The 11,357-nt window shown below is 43.3% G+C and overlaps 1 protein-coding gene across 7 annotated transcripts in view; it reads left to right on the top strand.

Moving 5' to 3' along the window:
* Nucleotides 1-5,333: 5,333 nt before the first annotated feature.
* RBM12 (RNA binding motif protein 12) overlaps nt 5,334-11,357 on the top strand; it is a 38,877-nt gene continuing 32,853 nt past the window's right edge. For 2 of the 7 annotated variants that reach the window (XM_064382351.1, XM_012455091.3), the window contains exons 1-2: nt 5,416-5,474; nt 11,113-11,197. The gene's annotated coding sequence lies outside the window, so the exon portion shown is untranslated. Of the gene's footprint in view, nt 5,475-11,112; nt 11,198-11,357 lie in introns of all 7 variants that reach the window. The other 5 variants (XM_012455098.2, XM_012455095.2, XM_012455092.2 and 2 more) reach the window with 5 other exon arrangements.

Below are 11,357 nucleotides of genomic sequence, written 5' to 3'. Positions count from 1 at the left end.
GAGAGGTTCAGGGAGAAGTGGAAGCTGTACTTGGGAAGTATGAACATGGCTGGGCACGGTGGCTCAAGCCTGTAATCCTAGCACTTTGAGAGGCCGAGACGGGTGGATCACAAGGTCAACAGATAGAGACTATCCTGGCCAACATGGTGAAACCCCGTCTCTACTAAAAATACAAAAATTAGCTGGGCGTGGTGGCGTGTACCTGTAGTCCCAGCTACTCGGGAGGCTGAGGCAGGAGAATTGCTTGAATCCAGGAGGCAGAGGTTGTAGTGAGCCAAGATTGTGCCACTGCACTCCAGCTTGGCACCTGGCGACAGAGTGAGACTCTGTCTCAAAAAAAAAAAACTGTGAACAAGACCACCACTCCACCTGATTTGCATAAATGACTCAGTGGTGTTAAAACTCAGCTCTGAATGAAGAGACCCCCAAACAGGCTTTATGTGAGCAACATGGCTGTTTATTCACCTGGGTGCAGTCCGGCTGAGGCCGAAAAGGGTGTCAGAAAGGGCGGTGGGATAGGAGTTGGTTTTATAGGTTTGGGGTTGGCAGTTGAAAGTTACGGTTTAGGGGGTTTTGGGAAAGCTGGGAGTGGGTCATGGATTTGCAAGCTGGGAGGGGGTCGTAGGGTGTGGAGTCATGAGGTTGACCATGTCGGTTACAAAGTCCAGTGGCCTTATCAATTGGGGCTGGAATAAGGAACAATAGAGAATGTCTTAAAGTTAAGTACGCATCACAGGGGTTGATGATTGCTTTCTCTTTTCATGGTCTTCCAGTTATTTTAGATTTTCCAGGAACTCATCTGGAGTGTGTGTAGGTCACAGAGGTTAACATGGCATCCATGGGGCCCTCAGTTGGCCTAAGAAACCTTGTAAGTGGGCTTTTGTATCTCTTCATTTAGCAATTATTTGAATGCCTGCCAGGAGCTAGACTTGTTCTGGGTATTAGGGATACACTGGTTAACAGGACCAAAAAAGACCCCGCCTTCACTGTGCTTTAAATTTTAGTGGAGAGATGGAAAATAAGAAGTAAACAAACAATGTTATAGGCCGGGCATGGTGGCTCAGGCCTGTAATCCCAGCACTTTGGGAGGCTGAGGCGGGTGGATCACCTGAGGTCAGACTGACTGGTCTCAAAAACAAGCAAACAAACAAAAAAAAACAAAATTAGCTGTGCATGGTGGTACATGCCTATAATCCCAGCTACTGGGGAGGCTGAGGCAGGAGAATCGCTTGAACTCGGGAGGCGGAGGTTATAGTGAGCTGAGATTTCGCCATTGCACTCCAGCCTGGGCAACAAGAGCGTTTAAAACAAAAAACAAAAACTCAAAACTCAAAAACAAAAACAATGTTATAGATTGTGTTAAGTGCTGTGAAAGAAAGTGGTGAGAAAACCTACCACGCTAGGTGTTAGAGGAAAGCTTTTCTGAGGAGGTAGTGCTTAAAAATATGAAGAGTGGTTTACGCCTGTAATCCCAGCACTTTGGGAGGCTGAGGTGAATGGATCATGAGGTCAGGAGTTGAAGACCAGCTTGACCAGGCTGGGCGCGGTGGCTCACGCCCATAATCCTAGCACTTTGGGAGGCTGAGGTGGGTGGATCACCTGAGGTCAGGAGTTCAAGACCAGCCTGGCCATCATGGTGAAACCCCATCTTTAAAAAAAAAAAAAAAAAAAGACCAGCTTGACCAACATAGTGAAACCCCATCTCTACTCAAAATACAAAAATTAGCTGGGTGTGGTGGCACGCATGTGCTTGTAATCCCAGCTACTCAGGAGGCTGAGGCAAGAGAATGGCTTGAACCCAGGAAGCAGAGATTACGGTGAGCCGAGATTGCCCCATTGTACTCCAGCCTGGGCAATAGAGCAAGACTCTGTCTCAAAAAAAATGAAGGGCTCACTAATCTAGGAATGAGAGGAAGGAACAGCAAGAGCAAAGGGCCTGAAGCATGATAAAGCACAAAGTATTATACTTGAGAAACCAAGAGAAGGTCATTGTAACTAGAGCTTTTCATTTGTGGGTCTGAACCCATAGGTGGATAGTTACCAGTACTAAAAAAAGGACAGGCCGGGCGTGGTGGCTCACGCCTGTAATCCCAGCACTTTGGGAGGCCGAGGCGGGTGGATCACGAGGTCAAGAGATCAAGACCATCCTGGTCAACATGGTGAAACCCTGTCTCTACTAAAAATACAAAAAATTAGTTGGGCATGGTGGCATATGCCTGTAATCCCAGCTACTCAGGAGGCTGAGGCAGGAGAATTGCCTGAACCCGGGAGGTGGAGGTTGCGGTGAGCCGAGATCGCACCATTGTACTCCAGCCTGGGTAACAAGAGTGAAACTCCATCTTAAAAAAAAAAAGGACAGAATATGCTAGAGTATATTTATGCATATTTTAAGAATATATTGTGATGATATATTTGAATTTGTATACCAGGTTGCAAATGTATTTCTTTTTTTTTTTTTTTTTTTTAAGATGGGGTTTTGGCCAGGCGTAGTGGCTCACACCTGTAATCCAAGCACTTTGGAGGCCAAGGCGGGCGGATCACCTGAGGTCGGGAGTTGAAGACTAGCCTGACCAACATGGTGAAACCCCATCTTTAATTAAAAAAAAAAAAGGGTTTCACCATGTTGATCAGGCTGGTCTTGAACTCCCGACCTTAGGTGATCCGCCCACCTTGGCCTCCAAAGTGCTTGGATTTCAGGTGTGAGCCACCACGCCCGGCTGCAAATGTATTTCTTATTGTGGGTAATGGTCAAAAAAGTTTGATTGCTCTTCATACTTCCCAGTAGCAGGAAGATAGGAAAATTTGAAAACCACTGGGCTAAAGTTTGGTAAATGTAGATGGACAGGGGAAGGAGGACATGAAATTATAGTTTTTTTCCTTTTTTAAAAATATCTTTTTTACTTAGAATAATTTTAGATTTACTGAAAAGTTGCAAGGATAGTAGAGTTATAGATCTACTGCCAGTTTTCCTCTAAAAAGTCTTATGTAAAACTATGCTAATTTGGCTGGGTGTGGGATTACACCTGTAATCCCAGTACTTTGGGAGGCCGAGACTGGCAGATTGCTTGAGCTCAGGAATTTAAGACCAGCCTGGGCTCTACCTCTACAAAAAAATACAAAAATTGTTCAGGCGTGGTGGCGCCCACCTGTTGTCCAACCTACTTGGGAGGCTGAGGTGGGAGTATTGCTTCAGCCTGCAAGGTTAAGGCTACAGTGAGTCGTTATCACACCACTGCATTCAAGCCTGAGTGACAGAGTGAGACCTTGTCTCAAAAAACAACAACAGGCTGGGTGCAGTGGCTCATGCCTATAATCCCAGAACTTTGGGATGCTGAGGTGAGAGGATCACTTTAGGTCAGGAGCTCGAGACCAGCCTGGCCAGCATGGTGAAACCCTGTCTCTACTAAAAATGCAAAATTTAGCTGGGCGTGGTGGTGGGTATCTGTAATCCTATCTACTTGGGAGGCTGAGGCACAAGAAGAGCTTGAACCCTGGAGGCAGAGGTGGCAGTGAACCGAGATGGCGCCACTGTACTCCAGCCTGAGCAACAGAGCAAGACTACGTCTCAAAAAACAACAAAAGAAAAACAATGAAGAAAACTATGGTACATTTGTCACAACTTAGAGGTTAACATTGGCATATTAGTATTAGTGAAATGTGATTTTTAAAAATTACTATTTCAAAAATTTTTTTTTTTTTTTTTGAGACGGAGTTTCGCTCTTGTTACCCAGGCTGGAGTGCAATGGCGCGATCTTGGCTCACCGCAACCTCTGCCTCCTGGGTTCGGGCAATTCTCCTGCCTCAGCCTCCCGAGTAGCCGGGATTACAGGCACGCACCACCATGCCCAGCTAATTTTTTGTATTTTTAGTAGAGACGGGGTTTCACCATGTTGACCAGGATGGTCTCGATCTCTTGACCTCGTGATCCACCCGCCTCGGCCTCCCAAAGTGTTGGGATTACAGGCGTGAGCCACCGCGCCCGGCCTATTTCAAAATTTTTTTGGAGAGACTGGGACTATGTTGCCCAGGAACTCCTGGGCTCAAGTGATCCTCTTGCCTCTTGGCCTCCCAAAATGCTGCGATTACAGGCACGAGGCACTATGCTCAACCTAAAATTCAGATTTTGTTTAGCTTGCACCAGTTTTCCGAATGTCCTTTTTTCTATTCCAGGATCCAACCCTGGATATCACATTGCATTTAGCAGGTTTTGTTTTTAATGGACTATGTTATACCTACACAAGAGTGTATATAAAGTATAGGTTTGGTTTAACAGTGTGGCCTGCTTTTCCAACTTGCTGTTCTTGGCATGCTGGGCTAGCACCATCCCAGTCTGCCACACAAATCCCAAAAGGTTGTTGGAATTGTGAGAATTTCAACTCTGATTTTTTTTTTTTAAAGAGATAGGGTCTTGCCCTGTCACCTGGGCTAAAGTGCAGTGGTATAATCATAGCTCACTGCAGCCTGGAACTTGTAGGCTCAAGGGATCCTCCTGCCTTTAACTCCCAAGTAGCTAGGACTACAGGCTTAAGCCACCACGTGTCTTTTAATTAGCAGGGGAGTGAAGTTCGGGGGCTAGGTCCAAAGCATCTTGAGAGTAGCTTTTACTATAATAACATAATACTATAGTGAAGCTCTGGAGGGGTTACAATGGATTGAATTTTTTTTTTTTTTTGAGACGGAATCTTGCTCTGTCGCCCAGGCTGGGGTGCAGTGGCGTGATCTCGGCTTACTGCAACCTCCGTCTCCCGGGTTCAAGCAATTCTCCTGCTTCAGCCTCCGGAGTAGCCGGGACTACAGGCGTGCACCACTACGCCCAGTAGAGACGGGGTTTCACCATGTCTGGTCTCGAACTCCTGACCTCGTGATCTGCCCTTCTCGGCCTCCCAAAGTGCTGGGATTACAGGCGTGAGCCACCGTGCCTGGCCTTTATAAACTTTTAAATGGGAAAAAATTATCAGGTTTTGGCTGTTTTGTCAGGATATAATAACAAGCCACCAAGTTGTGGTCCATTTAATTCTCAAATTACCTCTTCGAGGTAAGCAAAATTTGGTCCTTCCGCGGAAACTCGAAGACGTGAAGCAATTTGCACAAAGTCTTGGAGTCAAGGACCAAGCTGGGCACTCACACCCAGGCCACCCGGCAGCGTCATTAGCCCAAGGTCGGGCTTTTGTGCAAACTGTCGTGTGCGGGGACTGAATATCCCCTCTTAGCACAAACACCGGCAACTTCCGGGAGATCGCCCGAGAACTTCAGCGCGCTTGCGCCGCCTAGTGACGTCACCAGTCCGCCCCGCCCCCTTCTGGAACGCGGAGCCGCTGAGCGGGCCGGCGGCCATTTTGTGAAGCGGCGAAGGAGGTGGTGGCTGCGGTGGGCTCCGGGCAGCCGTTCGGGCTGGGGCTGTCGGCCGCGGGGCGGAGGCACTCGCGCGGGGGGTAATTCGGGGTCTGGGTTCTGGTGCCGCGCAGCTTTCCCTGGTAAGACTCCCGCAGTCCCTGAACGGGCGGGGCTGTGCGGGGCTTGTGCCGCCCCTTGGTGGCCTGGGGCGGGGCCTTCGGAGGCCTTCGAGCCCGCGGCAACTAGCGCCCCACACAAAGGGTCTGGGCAGGGCTGCAGGGGGTCTGGGGTGCCACTTATGCCTCTGAGATCTGAGAGGATGCAAGGAGGACGCAAGAGAGCATGAGCCTGCGTACCGAAGTGGGGACGAGGCCATAGCGAGGACGCCCCCGTGGTCTGAGAGCGGGCAGGCCAGAGCTGGCTGGCTCAGCGGCCTGCGAGCTGACGGGGACTGCAGTGAAAACATACCTACATCCCGAATCCGGAAGATTTCTTGTCTCCCCCAGTGGAGCAGAGGTTATAACGACATCTCTGCCTGGAGTTGGGGAGATAATCGTAGTGAGGACACTTCCTTGATCCGGAATGGAAAGGAGGCCTTTGTGGCCTACTAGCAGAAGGGGACCCAGGTCACACCTGTGGGGAGGAAGCTGTAGTCGGTACACTCCTGTGAGTTCAGGCAGGAAGTCTTAAAACCGGCCGTCTTCGTGGCCTGAAGGTGGAGGGGGTTGCAGTGAAATGCCCACGAGGTCCATTGCTGGGGAGGGGCTTGCTCAACGGCGTAGCAGTTTAAGAAGCCGGCGTCTGAAGCTAGGATGTGAGGGGATGGGATGATTACGCCTTCCGAAGCTCTGCGAGTTATAGTAAGATGCCAGGCCTTTGGTCCCCTAGTAGGGAAGGGGCTGCTGTGAGCAGCACTTCTATGGATCCCTCGGGAGAGGATCCTCTAGCATTTCAGGAGGACGAGATCCAGTGGGCTGCGGAGGGTGGCTGGTTTTGATGGAGAGTTAATTGAGTTTCTCTGAAGCTTGGCTGCGTTAGTTGGCAGCCACGTGAATTGGCTGGTGGGAGGGACTTTGAGGATCAGGTTAGTGAGGAGGATGGACGCCAGAGCGGCAGGCTTAGCTGCTAGGTTGTAAACGTATGGGCTTTTTGTGTTCCTCCAACGTGTGTCTTACAATGACAAACCTGAGGGGCTCTGGTGAGGGTTAATCAGTATTAAGTGCTAAACATTCATTCATCTGGGTGGTGTCATGCTGAGAATTGCAGACTTTAAGAGATTTCTGGGCCCTAAAACCCTTGGCTCCTGGATTCCCAGAGATAACCTAATGTAAATTGAGGAAGTTGGTAAGGACCGTTTTATATTATTCAAGAATAGGGTATAACCTGGAAAAAAATGTGATGGCAACTGAAGGTTTGCTGAAGGGAGAGTCTAGGCTTGTGACTGCAGTATTTCTTTTAGTGCTTCTTGCTTGAATGGTTTGAAATGGTGTAATTTTTGCAAAATGCAGTCTTAGCAACAAGAATTGTCTGGGACCTTGTTAACTAGTGTATATTGGTAATGCATCTCAGAGCATTTGCAGTTGAAAAACTCAAGTCTGGACACGTAGGGGAATCTCGTACAAGACTGGTTGTACTTGTTTTTGAAATTTGGTAGTTTTGATAAGAATGGAGGATTTCTGAATTTAGTGGAAAGTGTGCAGACATTTTCCAAGAATATAAAAAGAAGCTGGGAAGAACTGTTACAGGTGGTTCAAATAACGTTATGGTAATTTATGAAGAAAGTGAAATGTTTGGCGTGTTTATATAAAACAGTTAATGAAGATGTGCTTAGTATATTATTGGACAGATTTTTAATAAAACGGAATGCATTTTTATATCACATATATGCTCGATTAACTGTTGATTACTTTGTTTATGGATTGTAATGTATAATTTTCATTTTCCTTATATTCAAATCTGTTAGACGAAAAATGTGAAGCTTTAGAAATAATCGTGTAGTTACTTGCAACGTATTGTTAAATGCTACGACCAGTACCTTGGGCTTCTTTCACCTTCTTTGACATAATGTTTTGATGACTGAGTATTGAGAGTTTGGGAGTTGTTAGTACAATTTTTAGATGTGAAACTTGATTTTGTGGGCCAGCGTGTTCCAGGTGCCGGAATCCAGTGACAGTGTTGATAGTTTTTACTCCATTTTGCAGAGAGCTCTGTCATTTATTTTGAATGAATTGTTTTCTTCTGTAGATGTTGTAGGAAGAACCAAGTGTCATTAGTTGGTTGCACAAAAGATGCTTTTAGGCATCCCTCTCTAAAATGCAGAGACTGATGTCCACTTTTATATCTTTTTTCTGGCCCACAAGTGCTTAATATTAAATGTTCATGGAGTAAAGGAATATTGTTAGATGTTTTCAACTAAACAAAAAATAATTTTATCTAAATTACAGTTTTATCAGATTTTACTACCACACAAATGTACCTTTTGGTTTACACAGAACTTAATTAAGTTTAAAGTCAGCTTTTAAGTCTCAAAAACATAGTGAGGGTTAATGTGGTTGGTTAGGTTAGAAGTATAATTTTGCTTTGAGATGAAAATGAAGGTAGTGAACATTTTTGTTGGCATTTGGGGGGACTGAAAAATAAATTTTTTGACAGGAGGACTATCTTATTTAGAAATGTCTTTTCATTTGCTGCCTTTAAGTACGGAATGGTGGTTAATGGAAAAATTGAGTAATGCATTATAAAAAGTATACATCTCCATCATTGTCAGAATAATTTTTCATTAAGAATGATCCCAGAATTTGAAATATGGTACGTTTGGGAATGGGGAACAAAATCAAGTGGCTGAAACTGTGGTTGTTTCATAATGTTTACTATAAAGTGATTATACTGCTCTTAGCATTGTGCCCGTTGTGATTGGTTCTCTGTTGCTCATCTCTGAGGTGAACATTTGAGGGGTTGGTTGTTTCTTCTGGATCTGAAGAAGCTAGCTCTGCTGTACCCTGGTTCTTGTTGATTAAAGAGTGATGACTGAACAAAGTTAAAGTTCACTTTTGGATGTTTACTACCAGATAAAGAGTGAAAATAGTCGTTTTAGTTGTGCCTTGACTTCTTGATAAAGACATTTGTTCTCAGACATTTTATTCTGAAATTTCAAGTGATTAGAATAGCTAGTAAATAATAAAGTCATAACTATGCTAAATTTTTGTAGCAGATACTTGTGATTTGTGCATGCATCTGGTATTTTGTCAAGTTAAAGCAAGCCTTTTTGTTAGGACTGATTCCTAACATGAATGGAAAACATACAAAGCCAGCTTCTTCTTTTAGATCTTGTGAAATGTATCAGTGGCTTTAATGATAAATCAGGCCCATTTTCTCCTTCCCTATCATTATACTGTATGTATAGATAGCGTATGTATTTTAGATGTTTTATTGTGTAGCTATTATTTTAGTCTTATCCTTCTAAAGTTCACCAAAGCTTTAGGTGAATGGAGTGGATTTTTGAAAACGTGCATTCAGTTGCTAGGTGACATTTAGAATACAGGAATGAATTGTTTCCTGGAAAACAGTGACACTTCTGCTGAATTCTTGTGGCATTTGCAAAGTGAGGTGTCAAAACAAATAAAAGTCTATCAGTTCTGTTTCCATCTACCTTTCCCTTTTGAAGAGGTATAATACCAAGGGTTTTGAAGTTCTGACTTCTAGCATCAACTTTCTGCATATTTTTCCTTGGTATGGGGTGGGATGGAGATTCCCCTTTGCTGAAATATAAGAGAATCATAAATTTCTATCTTGATTAATTTTGTGCTTTAAGTTGTACACATAAAGCTTTAACTAGGCATTTGCCAAATTCAGCTGGGCCTTTCAGCCTTGCCTTGTAGAATGAAAAATTTCTTCCTTTTAAATGTAATTTTTGGTAACCTTTTAGAAATTTTTGAGAGTAGACCTGGTGAGTTCCCTTTGAGCTTAACTGGCTGACCCCACATATGTCCTTCTGAAGATGAAATACTGTATCTTTTGAGTTTGGAAGGGAAGAGGCTGAGGAACCTGTTTACGTTATATTCAGGCATATGCCCTGGCCCCATACCTGACCTTTTGAATTGGAATCTCCAGTAGGGATCAAATGTTTATTACAAGTTCTATAAACTAGAAAGTTACTCTGTTACGTGGCTTCTGGAGTCAAACCTGTACATAAATATTGCAGTAATTAATGCTCTTGCTCATTGCTTTACTTGAAGCAGGTTTTTTTTCTGTTTCACATTTCCCTTTGTGGCCTGTTAGATAAAGTACTAGATAGGGCTTTTAAATGAATAATTTTTAAACCCCTTAGACGTAATTAGGCTAGGCCAGGTACAGTGGCTCACACTTGTAATCCCAGCACTTTAGGAGACCCAGGTGGGTGGATCACTTGAGGTCAGGAGTTTGAGACCAGCCTGGATAACATAGTGAAACACCGTCTGTACTAAAAATAACAAAACTTAGCCAGGAGCGGTGGCGCACGCCTGTAATCCCAGCTATTCTGGAGGCTGAGGTGTGAGAATCGCTTGAACCTAGGAGACAGAGACTGCAGTGAGCCAAGATCACGCCACTGCACTCTAGCCTGAGCAACAGAGCAAGACCCTGTCTCCAAAAAAAAAAAAAAAAGACTTAATTAGGCTAGATTTCTACAACATATAAAAGATTAGTAGAATGCTCTAGGCTTTTGAGTATGTTGATTACATATTTCCATAGCTTTTTGTGGCAAAACAATCTCACTGTTCTTGAGCAACTTGAGTAGTTGACTAGAAGTATGTTTTACTATTTGGTGATGAATATTAAAGTCACTAGTTTTATTTTGGTCTTGGAAGATATTAATTTAAGATGAGCATCATTCGGATAAATAGTCGTTGGTAATCTTAATACTGAACAGTGGAAAATTTCTTCTCTCTCCCAATTAAAATGTGACCTTAAAAATAATTAAAAGTAAAAAATGATCTTTGAATATAGTTGTCTAGGCATTTGTTCATATATTCTTGTGACTTGTTTATAACTTCAGTAGTTCCAAGACAGTGGAAGAGGAGTGACCTGTTTTTACTTTGGGATATACTCTTAATATGTCAGGCATTTTTAGGGTTGGTTTTTGTTTTTTTAATTTTTACAAGTTTTTTGAAACTGTTGTGTCAGAGGAAATTTCGCTTCATATTTTGTTAATATTTTGAGCTCCAGTGGAATTAGTCCTTAGAGCAAGAACTCATACTTCATTTGTTTTGTGATGTTGAATGCTACTTTGGTGCAAAATAAAATATATTGAAATAATAATTGTAGTAATTTCCATGAGTACCCTGAGTACCCTTGAATTGCTGTCTTAAGTTGTCCAAGAATTGTTATTGTGCGAACTTGTGTTTTTCATCACAATTTGGTGAGAACCTGGGGAAATAGACTTGTGTTAACAGAGATTTCTGGACTGGTTTAATTATAAAGTGATCAAAGCAATTAGCAGCTATGAAGCTGAGCTCTATGATTGTTTTAATTTTCAGTTTATTCATTATTGGGCTAAGTTATGACACTTGCTGTATGTAAATATATAAATATTTTGAGATACTCAAATTTGAAAGCAATACCAACTAAAAAGCACGTGTGGGATTTTGTTACGGTGTCTTTCTTTTTTTTTTTTTTTTGATATGCATTCTAACGAAGTACTCTGGTGGTTTCAGACTCGCCTTCGTAATGTACAGTGTGGCCTGTGCGTGTTGTTTTGTGTTTCCTGCATTGATTTTTGCCTCCGTTTATTCTCTATTGCAGTCTAAAAGTTGGTTTTAATTGGTTGCCCACAGGATTGACTTGGCCTCTACTTCTTGTTAAGAAAATACATCTCTTGTTTTATCAGGTAAGAGATTTTGAATAGAGAGTTTGTTTTTATACAAAATAAAATGAGATAGCTTATTAAGAAATAAAACAATATGTGTAGCAGCTATAGTGTGTGTGTGTGTGTGTGTGTGTGTGTGTGTGTGTGTGTGTGGTTTTGGTTTTTTTCTTTTTGACGGAGT

This window comes from Aotus nancymaae, unplaced genomic scaffold (assembly GCF_030222135.1).
Source record: "Aotus nancymaae isolate 86718 unplaced genomic scaffold, 86718_ANA_hifiasm-v0.15.2.pri h1tg000029l, whole genome shotgun sequence".
Taxonomy (NCBI): Eukaryota; Metazoa; Chordata; class Mammalia; order Primates; family Aotidae; genus Aotus; species Aotus nancymaae.
The sequence above is the reverse complement of the archived record's forward strand: the minus strand, read 5'-3'. Positions and strand labels throughout refer to the sequence as shown.